Below are 17,443 nucleotides of genomic sequence, written 5' to 3'. Positions count from 1 at the left end.
TACGTGGAGTGTTGAAAAACTAGAGGGAGGGGCAAAAGTGGGTTAAGTTCTTGTATGGAAAAAAACAAAACCCCACAGTAATAAATAATAATATAAAAACAAACTCTGTGTTTCATGTGCTCACAACTGTAAATCTACTTTCCCCCCCACCCTGTATATTATTTTGTAACTTCATTATTCAACTTGATTGTGTTTCATGTGTTTTTTTAAAATATATTTTATTGATTTTTTACAGAGAGGAAGGGAGAGAGATAGAGAGCTAGAAACGTCGATGAGAGAGAAACATCAACCAGCTGCCTCTTGCACACCCCCCATCGGGGATGCGCCCGCAACCAAGGTACATGCCCTTGACCGGAATCGAACCCGGGACCTTTCAGTCCACAGACCGATGCTCTACCACTGAGCAAAACCAGTTTCAGCTCATGTGGTTTTTTATAAACAGAATATATGGTTGGGTCATTTTTAGAATCCAGCCTGATCTATTAGCGTGTTGAATCCATTTGCATTTAGAATAGTTATTGAGATGGGTGGATTTCTGTCTACCATGTCGGTGCTTAATTTCTATGTGTCCCATCCACTCTGTCTCCCCTGTTCCTTTTTTCTTGCCTGCTTTGGTTGCTCTGAGATTATTTTTGCTTTAGTTATATCCTATGCACTAGAGTCTTCAACTCCCCAGAGGCAGAGTGATGCTTCCTTATAATTAGTATGCGGCCTGAAGCACTGGAGGGTATCTCGCTGTCCTCCTGCAGGCTCCCGTAGGCCCTGAGCTCCTTGGGAAGAGTGTCTTGAGAAGAGTGATCTCCTGCAGCGCTCCTGCCCTCCTCCAATGAGTGCAGCTCCTAGCTCTCAGTGCCTGGGATGCAGAAGGCCGCTTTCGTTACCTTTCCTCACCATCAGACTCAGGCCATGAACACTTGCACCATAGAGTCTCTTTTGTTTCCTCTTTTCTGTCCCCAGTCTCCTTTGTGAGCTCTCAGAGAAGGCCAGGGAAAGAATGGGGTGGGTAATGTGATCTTTGTGCCTCAGTGTTTAACAGTTAATTAAGCCTGGCCAGTGTAACTCAGTGGTTGAGAACTGACCCATGAACTAGGAGGTCACGATTCTATTCCAGATCCAGGCAGAAAAAGAAAAAAAAAATTAATGAAAATTTCATCTCTTTTCTTCTAACCCATGTACAGCTTCCTCCTCTGCTCTGCCAAAGGTAAGCCCTCTCATCAGAGGCTGTCACCTTTTACATCTCAGTTCATTAGGTCACCTGTGCTCTTAGATATTTACTAGACTAAAAACTTTTTATGGTTTTGTATATTACCCAGCTTATTCTCACTATTAGAGGGGAAGCGACATTCTCCTTTCATTTTCTGCATCCTAAGAAAATGTAGAACTCAGATGACACATTTTCCATACTTAATATAACAGTTGGCACATAATTGGTGCTAAATAAGATATTTGTTAGTTGAATAATAGAAATAGTCTCATTTAATAATTGTAAGTTGTTGTTTCATTTCACCTGTGCTTAAACTTAGATGTTGTTTTGGAAAAAAATACACACTAAAAGATAAGTAAACTGTAAACAGTGTAATAAATTCTAAAAATCACTCCATTAACCTTGGCCAGCTGGCTCAGTTAGTGCTGTCCTGATATAGCAAGATTGTGGGCTTGATCTCTAGTAAGAGCACATATAATAACCAACCAGTGGATACATAAATAAGTGGAAAAACAAAGTGATATATATATCTATCAAATCAATAGGTAACATTCCATCATGTCATGTATTTAGATATGTAGAGGAAGAGGGGAAAGGGAATTCTTCTGCTCTTCTGAATATCTATATCTATATCTATATCTATATCTATATCTATATCTATATCTATATCTATATCTATATCTATATCTATATATATATATATATATATATATATATATATATATATATATAAAAGCCAAGTGACTGGAACAATGGAACGACCAGAACAAGTTGCTATGACATGCACTGTGGAGGCCAACCAGCCCAATTGGGGCCCCAATGGGTCCTTCCAACCTCCCATGGCCTCTTGCCCAGCCCCCGATTGGCCCCCCTCCCTGACTGGGGGCAGGGCTGGCAGCCAATCTCCCATGTTCCCTTCTCCCCACCAGCTCAGCCCCAATCGGCCCCCATTGGATGGGTGGCCAGACCCCATGCACGAATTCATGCACTGGGCCTCTGGCTAGTACTAGTACACGAGGGCAAAGAAGGAGTGAACCTTCTACAAGGCAGGTCCTTGTGGTAATAAAAGACATTCTGGGATCAGTTAACCTATATATGACTATGAAATCTAATAACTAGCAAAAACTCTAGTATCTCCACTGTTCCTTTGTCATGGGTAATAAATATCTCTGCCTTTTCCAGAGAGATCCCTGCTTATGCATAAACACAAGGACCCTTTCTTAGTCATGCTTTATTTCTGGGTCTCGGTAGAAATATGTGGGGGATAATTGCTATTAAACCTCATATAGATATTTGATGACTGCACAGACATTCCTAAGCGTGAAGGAGAGGTCATCCAGCGGTTATATAATGGGTTAGTGTCCTGTGCAATAACATCTGGCAGTGTAGTCAGGGGAAGTGACCACATCACTCGGCAGTGTATCTAGGCCAACAGCCTTCCCTCTGGAAAGCAGGCTGGCTGCCAGGGAAGGAGAAGATGGGCTTCTTTCTTCTTGTGACCAGAACAGCAAGACCTTCCTGTCCTTCCTGCAAAAGCAAAGACAGACTAAAATATCATGAAACAGACCTGGGGTACTAGAAATAAAAAGCTATTTCTTGTTGCTGAATCTATTACTTACTTATAGAGGTGGGCCCTGAGCAGAACTTGAAGGAACCTAGAACATAAAAATAAACTACTAAAAAAATACAAGGAACGAAAGGGAATTCTGAGTTATAATGAAAGGGAACAAAAGAATATCCATGTTGTCGGGAACTGGATTTGTTTATATCTATCAAAGGAAAATTAATCACTAATATATATGCAGCCATGTGTGTATATGTCTTCATATATACATTTGTACATATACATAAATGTATATACGTGTGTATGAGAAAGAGAGAGAGAAGAGAAATTGAATATGAAAACCAATTGCTCAGAGAAATCTGAAGTTTTTCTCATGAACTTGCAAATGGAAACTGGAGCTGTGCCTGGAATGAAGATGAAACATTTGGCCTGGATTAGCCTTTCCTCCAGTGCAATTGTTGGGGTAAGAATCTGCAGCACGGAAGAGCTTGCTCTGGGTGCCTGTGCCTCAGAGATATTTCCTCTCAGGCTTTATGTGTCCCTCTGGAGGTCCCTCCCAGTCTGATCCCAGGATTGCTGAACACATGACTCGTCTCTTCAGAACCTGAATCTGTTCTATGCCAAGGCATAGCATGCTGTCAGTAACTCAAGAACCTTTAGTCTTACCGTGAGCTAGGTTTTTGCCTCACAGGAGAAAAGAGAGAAAACTATATTTTCTTAAAAAACAGTAATCTTGGTGTATACCCTTTAAAATCACCAAATGGGCCGAAACAGGTTTGGCTCAGTGGATGGAGCGTTGGCCTGAGGACTGAGAGATTCAGGGTTCGATTCCGGTCAGAGGCATGTGCCTTGGTCGTGGGCACATTCCCAGTAGGGGGTGTGCAGGAGGCAGCTGATCGATGATTCTCTCTCATCAGTGTTTCTAACTCTCTGTCCTTCTCTCTTCCTTTCTGTAAAAAAATCAATCAATTACAAAAAAAACCATATATATATATATATATATATATATATATATATATATATATATCTCCAAATGGATTCAGAGCTGTGAAAATGTTTATTCAGATTATTTTGAGTTGCATATATTTTCAATTTCTTTGCACACAATTATTTTTATTCTTAATGTTACTAGCAATACTGAGAACTAATATTTATGTCATGAAAGTATTCTCTATTTTATCATCTGAGTGATCTTTAAACAAACCAAATTTGTATCAAATTATTTCTAAAACTGCATGGGTTGAACACTTTGATTGCCTCTGTCCTTGGGTTAAAATTCAAACTGAGAGTTACTGTAAAACAGAGTTTAAGGGCACAGGCCCTTGAGTCAGACTGGCAAGTTTCAATTCCATCTTCTAATACTTTCTCATCTGCTGTTTTAGTTTCCTCATCTGGCAAAGGGAGGCAATGAGATCCTCCTCCTCATACAGTTGTCAAGAATATGAAAAATGATAATTTACTGCATTAGCTGGTTTGGCTCAGTGTATAAGTGTCAGCCTGCAGACTGAAAGGCCCCAGTTTGATTCTGGTCAAGGGCTCCTTCTGGGTTGCAGGCTCCTTCCCTTCAATGGAAAATATATTTGAGTGAAAATAAACAACAACAACAAAAGATGACAATTTACCTTAAGCCTTAAATTCAGAAGTTGCCTGGCACACGGCCAGTGTGTGATGACTGCTAACTGATATTTCTGTTAAGCCTGAATCAAGGCCCTTTGTGATGCAAACTTACTCCACCTTTCATTTGCCTTTTCCTGGAAATTTGGATAGATTTTTCCATACATGATTTTGTCCAATATTTAAACATCAAACCCATTGGCTAGATATTACCCATGTTTTCAGGCATATCAAGTAGTTACTTCATCGTCATCACCGTCATCAGTATTATCCTAATCACATTTTTCTTCATGATGTATTGTCATTTAGTTTATAGAGAAAGTAATCCCTTCATGTAGACCAGGAGTAGGGAACCTTATTCTGCCAAGGGTCATTTGGATATTTGTAATCTCATTCCCAGGCTATACAAAATTATCTACTTAAAAATTGACCTGCTATATTTGGTCAAACATTTCCCAGGCCTTTTAAGGCCCAAGGACCTGACATTCCCCTGATATTGATGAATAACTTAAATGACGGACTTCAACTTGGGAAGAGAGAGAGACTGGTTAACAAGAGCAGAGGTAAGAAACAGGCCATTTAAATTTCAGGTGTGGGTTTCTATGTTATAAGATCTGTATATCGCACCAAGTGCCCGCCACTCAAAGTCAAATCTTCTCCTGTCACCCTAAATTTAATAAATAAATATTTATTTTTTTAAATGAAAGAAACAGGCCATTCAGTTTTCTACTTCTAGCTGCAATATCTTCTTGAGACACAGCAGCTCCGGAATTTTTCTGAATTTGCCCTCTTTCATTATAATGCAACTAGACGCCCAGTGCACAAAAATTGTGCTCTGGGGGGAGGGTCCCCTCAGCCCAGCCTGCACCCTCTTGCAGTCTGTGACCACCGGGGGGCAGACATTTAGTGCAGGAGCTGCCCCCTGGTGGTCAGTGCACACCATAGCCACTAGTCATTTGGCCATTCAGTCCATTAGCAAATCATGTTTTTATTATATAGGATACCTTTAAAAAAAAATAAATATGTTCTTTAAAATGGTTTTTTAGAGAGAGAAGAAGGGAGAGGGATAGAGAGATAGAAACATAGATGAGAGAGAGAGAGAAATGTTATTGACTGGCTGCCTCCTGCATGACCCCCACTGGGGATTGAGCCCAAAACCCAGGCATGTACCCTGACTGGAAATTGAACCAGCAACCTCTTGGTTCAAGGGTTGATGCGCAACCACTGAACAATACCAGCTGGGCTAGGATACCTTTTTTTTGGCTCAAGCTACTTTTTCCTTGTAAGCTAAAACATCCTAATTGCTACTGTATGAGGAATACAGAGAATTAAAGGCTCAAATAGGCCCAGCCAGTATTGCTCAATGGGTTAGCATTAACCTATGAACCAGAAGGTCTCTATTTAAGTTCCCAGTTGGGGCACATGCCTGGGCTGTGGGCTTGATTTCTAGTGGGGGGCGAGCAGGAGGTATTGTTGATGTTTCTGTCCCTCTCTCCCTCTCCCTTCCTCTCTAAAATCAATAAAAACATATTTTTAAAAAGTCTCAGGTGGTATGATGGATGGTCTTTGAACAAAGAATTGGTTTCTTGTATATATACTAAGCCATTTGCTATATTTATTTTTTTGTGTGTGTTAAAGTAAAAGTACAGTAGGTCCTCAGGTAACATTGGAGTTCCATTCTTACAGCGTGATGTAATGTGATTTTCATTGTAAGTCAGAATCCACCTACATAAGCACCTCCGTCACTCACATGGGGCACATACACAGCAGTAATGAAGTGAAACAGTAAAAAAAAATAAATTAAAAGGAAAATAACAATTCCTGACCTTTACTCGTGGTAAATATGGTAAAAAATAAATAAATAAATAAGTAAAGCACATATGTCAAAATGAGGGAACTTTTTTTATTTTATAAATAAATAGGAGATGGCGACATAACCATGAAATGACGTACAATGAGTCTGATGTAACCAGGGGACTCTCTATAAACAGAATACTTTACATTAAGAAAATATGCACAAGTCAACCCCCATATCTTAACAATTTCTATCTATCTATCTGCAGTCATACCTTAGTTTATTGTGCTTCACAGGTGTTTCCTTCATGGCAAATTGAAGGCAAGACTGTCCACCTGCAAAATTAAAACTCTCTTTATTGTGATACTCACTTCATTGCTGGGGTCTAAAGCCAAACAACTCCAAGATATGCTGGTATCTGTCTATCCCTTTATCTGAACATATGAATATAAGTAATTCTAGATTGATATTTTTCTAATATTACTAATCATTTTGGGGTGATGAGGCACTTATTTCACTTCTTTGTAATTTTATGTTTGCACTGAATTTTTAATAGTGTAAAGATATTAAAAATAGTCACTTATTTAAAAAAGGAAGAAGGAAGGGGGGAGAGAGAGAGCCACGGAAGAAAGGAAGGAATAAAAAAGAAGGAAAGAAAAGAGAAAAGGAAGTCTATAAAGACAGAATTCTGAGTCAGAAGTCAAAGTTCTTCACACAAGTGACCTGATCAGATCAATTTGTCATTGCTTTGACTATTTCATTATCTGTCCTGAGACACTTTAGAAATTTGCTATCTTTTATTTATTGACTTATGTGTGACAAGAAAGTGTCAAAATTTAGAATAATTTTGTTTTTTCAATATTGCTTCCAACTATAAGATTATGGAAGACAAATTTAGTAACAATTAAGTTTCCAAAGTTAAAAGTGGAAATTTAACCTTTGGCATATTAAAAGATGAGTGTCAGATAAAAAGTTATCTCAACACACACACACACAGACACACACACACACACACACACAACTAAATTTACATACCTGTAGACAATGAGAGCCCTGTTACAATGTAGACTAGCCCCATTGGGCTTTGATTTGAAGGAGCATCTTGATTTTAGAAACATTAAAAGGTAGAGAGGAAATAAAGTGCATCTTGAATTAAGACTCTGTAATCTTTATTGTTTTTAGCAGAATGTAGGGCTAAATCATGAACTAGGGATGGCTATATAGATTGAAGTCTACCTTTCATCTAGAGTTCTAATTGCCAATACCTTCTATGCATTCCCAGTAACCATAATTTATTAATAATTTAAATTCTTCATAGTAAATTAAATGTCATATATATATATATATATATATATATATATATATATATATATATATTAAGAACCCTACAAGATATGTCATGAAAGAACTATTTACCAATTCATTAAAATTTGCTTTCCTATGTTAATTACTTAAAAATTGGCAATTTATATGGACCATATTTGAAAAAATTCCCTTAGTTAAAGAGTGTAATCAAATAAATTGAACCAGCAAAACCTTGAAAACAAGCAAGTTGAAGTCCTCCCTAAATATCATGCTTTAGTTTCTATAGATACAGCAACTATGACTAATAAATTCATGGCAAAGTCAGGACCCCAGCCACACTTTCTGTCTTCTGCCTAAAGCCTTCTCCACTTTACTATCCGGTTTCAATGAATCTTATTCCTTGACCTGTAACAGATAACTAAACTTCCACAGTAAAAAACTCAGCCTGTTATTGAGCAAACAATTATATAGTTGGTCAAAATGAGCTTATCATCCACAGGGTAATAGATGAACGGTCCATTCTGCCAGTAGGGCCCAGCGTCCCTGTCCCAATTCTCCCCACCTTATAGCTGAACCTAATCAACTTAGAGCTTACTGGCCAGACCTACTTACTCCTATGTATATGTGTGGATTGGGAAATAGAATAGATTAACTGGTTTAATTAAAATGACAACAAAAGCATTGTATGTATTATAAAAATATACATATATATATTATTTTGGCCTAAAAGTTTCCTTCTGGGAGCCCAGGAGGGATTATTGTGGAATGTTCTGCATTCTAAAGGCTATGTTTGTTTTCAGTGCATTTTAAGTGGAATATTTTTCACCCTTCTGAGTAGGGCAGACAAAGGCTTTAATTAAACAAACGTCACATGGGAACTCTTGCCCCACAAGCCTTTATTGGCCCTAATTAGCAGATGCAGCTGTAGACTCTCTCAATATTAGGTCTGTTTATTGTGTCCATTTATATGCTACTCATCAGGGAGCATGTGCAAGGCACCCCAGAATTATCAGCCTTAATTAAAACTTGTTCAATTGCTGAAGAAAATATCCCATGCAAAAATGGGTCAGGAAAAAGAGGAAGATTAAAAAAAAAAAAAAAAAAAAAAAAAAAAGGAGTTGGAGAAGAAGAAGTCTACTGGAATTATCACCAGGGCTTTTCTGGGAAAACGAAAGGAGGGTATTGGATGATTTGATTGTCTGTAACCGCCTGAGCACATACATTTCGAGGCCAGGCTGACTGTACAGACAGGGAAACCACTGAGGCAGAATGTTTCCCTCCCCTGTCCAGGCAGAGCTCCTGGGGGGGGACCACCAGGGCTCCCCTAGGTTTCCTTCTAAGCAGACTGGGGAGGAGGAGCGGCAAATTCATCTAAGCATGTGAATTGAATTCATCATTTAAAGAATTATGTAACGCTACATCTGAAAGGCCCTGGAACCATGGTCGGCAAACTGCTTTGGCCCCTTGAGTGTGGCTCTTCCACAAAATACCACGGCCTTGGAGAGTCTATTTTGAAGAAGTGGAATTAGAAGAATTTTCAGTTTAAAAAATTTGGCTCTCAAAAGAAATTTCAATCATTGTACTGTTGATATTTGGCTCTGTTGACTAATGAGTTTGCCTACCGCTGCCCTAGAAGGTTATTTTACTAGTATGTATCTCAGATACAATATTTAACAAAATTAATATTACTTCTTCATTTTTTTTGCTGTCTTTTTATGTCTTTTGCATCTTTCTGATAAAATATCTGAGCTGAAAAATATGAAGCCCTTTACAAATGTCATACATAGAGTCAGTACCTGATAGAATCAGCATCTAAACTTCTGTCTGTTCCCTTTCTGTACACTATAGGGCTTCTCCTGTGTTAGTTATAAGAATTTAATATTGTGGCCAATGACTTGTTAATGTGGATAAATGAGCTGGAGCCTTGAAGACTGACACATTTCAGATTAAGCCCTTCTCATTTTTCTTAGCGTCTCTAAGCCTCAGTTTCTTCATGCATCAGAGAAGGATGATAAATATTTGAAAACTGGATTATGGGAGATAAACTTTGTGAAAAGATTTTGGCTTTTAGAAAACACTTGATAAATACTATTTCACATCTTGTTTTTACTTATAGTCCACCGTGACCTTATTTGGAAGACACTTTGCGATGATGGAGAGTTCTTTAGGCCTCTTTGGAGTGTCCTTGGGCTTGCTAACACAGAGGCGCCTGCAAGGGTAAGATGTACCGTCATACACCCTTAGTGCTCTGCGAAACATAAGCCTCCTTTATGTGTTCTCCTTCCCGAGGAAACAATTGTGTGGGGTGTCTTTTCAGTATAAAAATTGTAAAAATGTGAAAGAAACAGTGTCCAGACAATAATGGGAAAGCTGTAACAGTTTAGAAGCCTATTTTTGTAGCCTATTCCATTTTTGTAGCCTATCCCAGTTTTGTAGCCTATTCCATTTTCAGGATTACTTTTATTTATTTATTTTTTGTTTTGTTTTTTTAAATGAGAATCTGTCTTTAAAATATATATATATATATATATATATATATATATATATATATATATATATATATTCCCCCCCCCCCATTGGTTTCAGAGAGGAAGGGAAAGGGAGAGAGATAGAAACATCAATGATGAGAGAAAATCCCCTTCACGCCCCTCACTGGGGATCAAGCCCACAACCCAGGCATGTGCCCTTGACTAGAATTAAACCCAGAACCCTTCAGTCTGCAGGCCGACGCTCTACCCACTGAGCCAAACCAGCCAGGGCTTCAGGGTTGCTTTCAATGTGGATCCTGTGGTACTTTGCTCAGAGATCCTGAAGTTTGCAGGCTCCCAGATTCCCCAGGAGCACTGAGTATTGCCTGATTATAGTTCCCAGAGTAGGCTTGCCTTCCTTGCCACCATCCAAAACATCCCTGAAAGCTGTCCCAGCTCCAAAGCTCCCAGACAAATTGGTTCTGTTATTATTGCATCACAAGTCAAATTTTCTTCTTATGCAATCCAGCTTTCCATATGCCTTTCAGATTCTGTACCTGCAAAAAAAAAATAAAAAAATGTTTTTCCTAAGAGCTGTTTATTGGGGAACCCAGCCTCTGACAGCTCCTCACTCTACCAAATTAATGCCTTCATTGCTGCCTTCACAGTGATTTCCCAAGTTTCATTAGAACCATATCTGAATTTAAATGTGGAAATCCAGTAACAACTACTTGAATTTGAGGCATCATTGGTACATGCATTGGTATCTATAATCAGCAAAGTGCTATTTCTAATTCAATTAGTTTCAGTGAGAGCATCTATTATGCTTCAGGCACATAGCTGCTTGAATTTACATATTTAATCTCATTTGCTTCTCACAACAGCCCTGTGGTATAAACATCATACATGGTTAGGAAATAAAGAAATTGAGATTTATTCACTTGGTTAAAGTAATAATGTTAGCACAATGTAAAAACAGAACTTGAACCCGGGTCCTCTTTCACTCATTTTAGTAGTTGCGAATGTTTGTGCTGTTCACAAATATTTCCAACTCTCTGTCTTCTGAGCATACAGCAGAAGTGCTCCTCCCTCCCCTCCTAATGCTATGAAATGGGAGAAAAAACTGGTAACTTTTTGCTTCACTTCCCTCCCCTGCCACAGGGAGCAGTGATGAGCCAGATTGTAGTGGCTTTGTGTTCCTGAATGAAGACGACATGGAATAGAACCCCTAGCACAACCCAAGACAGGTGTGAGGGTAAGTAAAAATGAAGCGGAATTGTTTCAAGTCATTATTATCCAGGGTTTTTTTTTTTATCACTTCATCTTCTAACTACAATAACATGATTGATAAATAAATTATGACTAAAGAGTAGGGTTTTTTTCCTTTTATTATTTTTTAAAAGACTCCATTTTAAAACTTTAAAATTGATTTTAGACAGAGAGAGAGAGGAAAGGAGAGGGAGAGAGAAAGAAACATCAATGTGAGAGTGAAACATTGAGGTTGCCTCCTTCACACCCCCTACTGGGGATTAAGTCTTCAACCCAGACATCAGGTTGTTTTTTAACTAAGATATATTAATAGAGAATTGCGATTTTTTGCTAGAACTAAAATATCCTTAACACTAGAATTTATTTTATAATGCAACATAATTGAAAGGAGTTTGGTTTTACAACCATCTAGATATAAATGAATTTGAAGCTGTGATTTAGCATACTTGTTTAATGACCTTGGGTTTTAATTTCTTTCTCAGCCTGAATTTACTCATCTGTAAAATAAAGATAGTAATAGCTGTGCTATAGCATTGATGTGATGGTTTGATAAAATAAGACCTACAAAGCTTTTAGCAAATTGCCTAACACAGAGATGATACCAAATAAGTATTTTGCATAAAGTGGTCTAACCCTTTGGATCTGCAAGTCGTTAAAATTTCAGATTTCTGAGACCTATACCAGACCTTCTGATTTGAATCTCAAGATGTGATTTAACAAACTCCTTTAGTCATTTTTCATTGAGATTTGAAAGAGACTGTACTAAACAAATGTTAAATATTTCTATCATATATATATATATATATATATATATATATATATATATATATATATGGTTCAGACAGCCAGAAAGCCTTCAGTGAGATTCTTGAAATGATCTTAGAACTATCAATGGAAGCATCACCCACTGCACAGTAGATGCATCAGAATGAGCTCAGCAGAGGATATGGGGAACACAATGCACACTCCAAAGCATTAACATCTAAAAGAAAACCTCTCTGAATTCTTTGCATCTCTAAGTATCACATGGACAATACAGTTTGACTATGGTGATCTTAGCTGTTGAGAATTGGTGTGGGGTGTGGGCATCTGGGACTTGAAGACCAGTTGAAATCAGAGGCCTGTGAAATGGGGGCGATGGCCAGATAAGACAAGGATACATCAATTAGAAACTCCAACGAGTAAACAGTTACAACTTCTGAAATGTTCTGGTGGGATGCTAGGCTAGAACTTTTTATTTTTGCTGTGTTTAGCAACAGAGAAGTCTTTGATGATGCTTGCCTGTGCTTTTTTAGGAATGAAGAGTAACCTTAGGGCTTGGTGTCCCATCCCAATCCCCTCGTCACCGAGTCAGCTTTTTCTACTTCTCTCTTTCTGAATTTGTGTTTACGTATGCCTATGAACTTGTAGACCTCAAAAGGAAAGTTTCCTTAGCCTGTTTGCCTTAGTGGATAGAGCATCAGACCGTGGACTGAAGGGTCCTGGGTTCGATTCTAGACAAGGGTACATACATCTTGCAGGCTCAAGTTCCAGTCCTGGTTGGGGCTCCTGTGGGAGGTAACCAGCCCATGTGCCTCTTTCACATCCATGTTTCTTTTTCTCTGTCTCTCCCCACCCCTTCCACTCTCTGTAAAAATCAATGGAAAAATACCCTCAAGTAAGGATTAACAATAAAATAAAAAAGAAAGCTGAAAATAACCAAGAGAGAAGAAGCTGACTCAGTTTTCAGTGAAGCAATTAGGTTTTCTCATTCAAAAACAGGAAAGTAAAGAGCATTTTTGACTTTTAGTTTTGTGGCTTGTGGGGGGGGGGGGGGGGGAGGAGGAACCCATACCTACTAGGATCTCTAAGTAAAGGGCAGGGGGAGTCCAGGTCAGAGCTGGGCCCTGTGGCCTAAGACCACTGTGTGAAGAAGTACTGGGACTCAGGTTAACTGTGAGGGCTTGTAGTCCCCTAAGAGCCACACTTCTGGACAGAGAGCTGGACAAGGACACTCCATTATAGCTTAGAGCTGAAGAGGTAGGTTTCACACAGCATTAAGGAGCAAGGGCAGCAGAGGCACACATTCAGTAATCTTGCTTCCTTCTGCTCAAGATTTTGATGCTCAGTAGAGCCATTTCAGGTCTGTATAAGTCTCACCTCCCTCTTGCCCTGCCAGGAGTTCTTGCAACGTAAGAGGGAAGAGAGAAAGAAACTCCTCCAAATAACTGATAATGAGAGAGCAAGGGAGTCTTGAGTGAATCCTATATAATAAAAGCCTGATATGCTAAGTGTCCAGTCAACTGGTTGGTCATTCAACCAATCAAGTGTAATCGGCTAATGATATGCTAAGGCCATTCAACTGCTCACTATGATGTGCACTGACCACCAGGGGGCAGATGATCCAACTGGTAGGTTAGCTTGTTGCTGAAGTCTGGCTAATGGGGACTGAGGGAGAAAGGCCAGATGCATACTGGAGCCCTCCCATGATCCCTCCCTGGCTGGCCAACTTCCCACATTTCTCCCTGGCCCTGATCATGCACTGGTGGGGTCCCTTGGCCTACCCTGTGCCCTCTCACAATCTGGGACCCTTTGTGGGATGTCAGAAAGCTGGTTTTGGTCTGATCCCACAGGCCAGGCCAAGGGACCCCACTGGTGTATGAATTTGTGCACCTAGTCTTAAATAAAATTGGGAAATGTAAATACATGTGATATCACTTGCATTGGGAATATTGAGGAGAAGTCTGAGCTTGTGTTCTAATGTCACCACACTTGGCTAAGCTGGCAGACTCCCAGGCTTTGATTTCTGCAGGAAAATGAAACAGAATATAGCATTTTGTTTTCATTCAATGTCATTTTGTTATAACATTGATCAGACGCCTAGGAACTTAAGTATTGTTTCTATCAATTAGCCTATGGTAAAATTGTTTTCATGATTCACCATTTCCCTTCATGTCTCAGAACCTATCCATGACTTGAAGCGAGTACTTACTGTGCAAATATAAGACTAGACTGTTCGAATCTGACTTAGCATTGTTTGGGGGAGTCAATAGCTACAGTCATTTTTTCCCCTCCAATTCCAGAGAATGTAGGAAGTAAGAATGGGGCTCAGATTTGCCTTCACTTCTTTTTCCTCTGCTGCCCTTGTGGGAGCCAAGTCTGAAATCTTCCATTGCTTTTACCACTGTGAGTGAATGGGGCTTTCGTTTAGAGGTATGTTCAGTCATTTGTAAGCATTTGTGTATATCAATTATGCTTTATTCTTCCATGAACTACCGCCCAGAGCAGAGGCTATTGATTGCCCCACTCTTCATCCTTGCCTCTTTCTGACATTCCCTTTTCTAGGACATGCCTATGCAGGTCTACCCAAAAACCCTGAGATTCTCACCTGAGGACATTCTCCTCAGGCTGCAAGTGCTAGGAGTTGGTGCACCAGGAAGCAGCCCTAAGCCAAAAGAAATGGGAATAAGGAGATAAACATACATCTTCTTTTTCTGTGAGGATGGGAGTGAATAATTGTGTCTTTGGGATTAGGCCTAGTTGCCTTCAGTGTTGCTTGATATGATATAATTTATTGGCTTTTCCCCACTTCTTGTTTCCTGGCTCCACTTTTCTATTGGTGATTCCCGAATCACCTCCCAAATACCTTATTTGCACAGAACTATTCATCTTAGTGGCATCTTCAGGGAATATCCAACCAAAGACACCTTGGAACGGGAAAGAGATGCGATGAATAATTAGTTGGTGACTAGGATGGACATTTAAAATATTTAATGTAGCCAGAAGGTGATACTGGTTGTCCCACCAAAGGACGCTGCCAGCTACCCTCCAAAAAACCCTTTCCAGAGGATATGTATTGTCTTGATTATCCCCCACACTCTGAGGTCTTGCCGATCTTGACAACACAAGGAACAGGTGTATCCCTTCAGCAGGGTCATATCTTCAAAGCTGAAAGAACTGAGATCCAAAACTCAAATACCAGTTTATGAATTTACCATAAGAAGTAATGACCACAGGGACTAGAATACTCGACCTCTAAGTGACCACTGCATACTGTTGCTAGAGGCTGGCCTACATGGAATTCTAAATAAATAGCAGAGGTGCATGGGTAGCATGTAATTGCTACAAGGGAAGCCAGGGGTACCCAAGGCATTAGTTTTAAACACTCTCATACCCACATCTGCAAGTAAAGGCAAAAGTGCCTATGAAAATAGAAAGCTAACACTCCTTCACAGAAAATCTATCCAACCTTCCGCCTTGGGGATCCTTCAGGCATAGGACTTGGAGATTATGGGCTTTGCAAATGCTTCCATGTGGAATGCCTCTGAGATTCCCAGTCCTTCCTTCTGAGCCTTGCTTTAAATGTTAATAAATTCCATCAGCTTTGCTGAACTGTCAACTATTCAGACTTATGCACTGATTTTGCATATATTGCAAAATTTCCAAGGGGCAATCTCATTTCCCTAGTTTTTTATTTTGGAAGGGTTAACAAACTATGGCACCCATTTATGAATACCATCTACACTGAGTGGCCAGATTACCTTCAATACTGCAGCAATTCTTCTTGGCATTGACTCCATGAGACGTTGAAAGGTGATGCGAGGAATATGACACCATGCCTGACGAATAGCACTGTCCAGTTCTGTGAGATTTGATGGTTGTGGAACCAGCTGCCTGATGGCTCTTTTAACTTCGTCCCACAAATGCTCAGTTGGATTGAGATCTGGTGATTGTGGGGGCCACCTAAGCAAGGCAAAGTCTCCCTCATGTTCTTGAAACCACTCCTGCACATATGAGCACCATTGCAGCTCATGAGCCATATGCACCTCTTTGGCCCCTTGAGTGTATCTCTCTCACAAAATACCACATGCAGGAGTGCACTACAGTGCGATTGAAATTTCGTGGCCCATGTACAGAGGTCAGTTTTTGGCCGGGTCGAGTCTGTTTTGAAGAAGTGGCGTTAGAACACTCAAGGGGCCAAAGAGCCACATGTGGCTTGAGAGCCGCCATTTGTCAACCACTGGGATATACCATCAATATGATAAGATGAACTTGATCAGCAACAGTACTTAGGTATGTTGTGCTATTCAGACATTGTTCCACATAAATTAAAGGGCCAAAATCATGCCAGGAAAATATGCCCCAAACCACACCAGCTTGAAGGGTTGTACTCATGCATGTGGGGTGCATGTTTTCATGCTGTTTCTGCCAAATTCTCACTCTGCCATCTGCATGATGCAACTGGAAACATGATTCATCAGACCACATGACTTTTTTCCAATGCTCCACTGTCCAATCATTGTTTTCCTGTGCAAATCGGAGACCTTTTATCTTAGTAACTACAGACAGCAAAGGTGTTCAAACTGGCCTTCGGCTTCCGTATCCCATACGAGGCAGTGTATGGCTAATTTGCCTACAAACATCAGGTGGTCATAATAATCTGGCCATTCAGTGTATGTATCCAGGGTGCATTTCATTTGTTTTCACAACCAGTCTTTGAAGTGGATGTTGTTATTTTTATTTTACTCGCAGGGAAACAGAGATTTGGGTAGGCCTAGTTATTGTCCAAGGATGGAACTGGAGTTCAAGTTTGGGTTTGTCTAAGGTTATAACTCCTAGTCTTTCTTTGTATTGCTACTGAAAAGTTGTGAATAATCTCAAGTTTCTGTATACAATATTGATATTAACAAATTTTGAGAAATCCTAAGGGTCTAACTCTAAAAGTGTATGATTTTTTTTTTAATGTATCTGGCTTTGTTAATCCTCAGAATGAAGACCTTTTTTTTTCTCTAAATAATTCTTATAAAAATTATTGCTCTTGGTTATTCAGGGACAAGAAGTTGTTTCTGAGTCACCTTTATAATTGCCTCACTTTTTTACTTCACTGACCTTAGGATCATGTTATTCATTCCTGTTACTCACCAAGGCTCTTTACTAATGTGCATTGCATCTGGTATAGATGTTTCACAAGGAATGAGAGTAACTTTCTAAGGATTGTAAAAGATCTCATTACCTTTATTGACCCTGCCCAGAAGCAACAACAGATAATGCTGTAATTAACTGAGTTTCGCAATAAATGGGAAACCTGTGGGTGATTTTTATTATACAAGAAGAAAGGCCAGTTCAGTAAGCTGATGGGTAACTTATTCACCCTGAAATTTGTTCAATGCTTCTGTGTCTTTTTCCCCTCTATTTTATTTTTTCCCATCACCATTTATCCTACTTATACCTTTTTCCACCTCCTC

The 17,443-nt window shown here is 39.5% G+C and overlaps 1 long non-coding RNA gene across 1 annotated transcript in view; it reads left to right on the top strand.

Annotated features, from left to right (window-relative positions):
* The first annotated feature begins 9,231 nt into the window (after nucleotides 1–9,231).
* The window catches only part of LOC118713553, a 28,579-nt gene continuing 20,367 nt past the window's right edge, over nucleotides 9,232–17,443 (top strand). Inside the window, exons 1-2 of the long non-coding RNA XR_006740886.1 lie at nucleotides 9,232–9,699; nucleotides 11,112–11,205. This is a non-coding gene — a long non-coding RNA (uncharacterized LOC118713553). The remainder of the gene's footprint in view (nucleotides 9,700–11,111; nucleotides 11,206–17,443) is intronic.

Source organism: Pipistrellus kuhlii, unplaced genomic scaffold (assembly GCF_014108245.1).
Source record: "Pipistrellus kuhlii isolate mPipKuh1 unplaced genomic scaffold, mPipKuh1.p scaffold_m20_p_9, whole genome shotgun sequence".
Classification (NCBI taxonomy): Eukaryota; Metazoa; Chordata; class Mammalia; order Chiroptera; family Vespertilionidae; genus Pipistrellus; species Pipistrellus kuhlii.
Note: the sequence above shows the minus strand (reverse complement) of the source record. Positions and strands in the feature narration are given on the sequence as shown.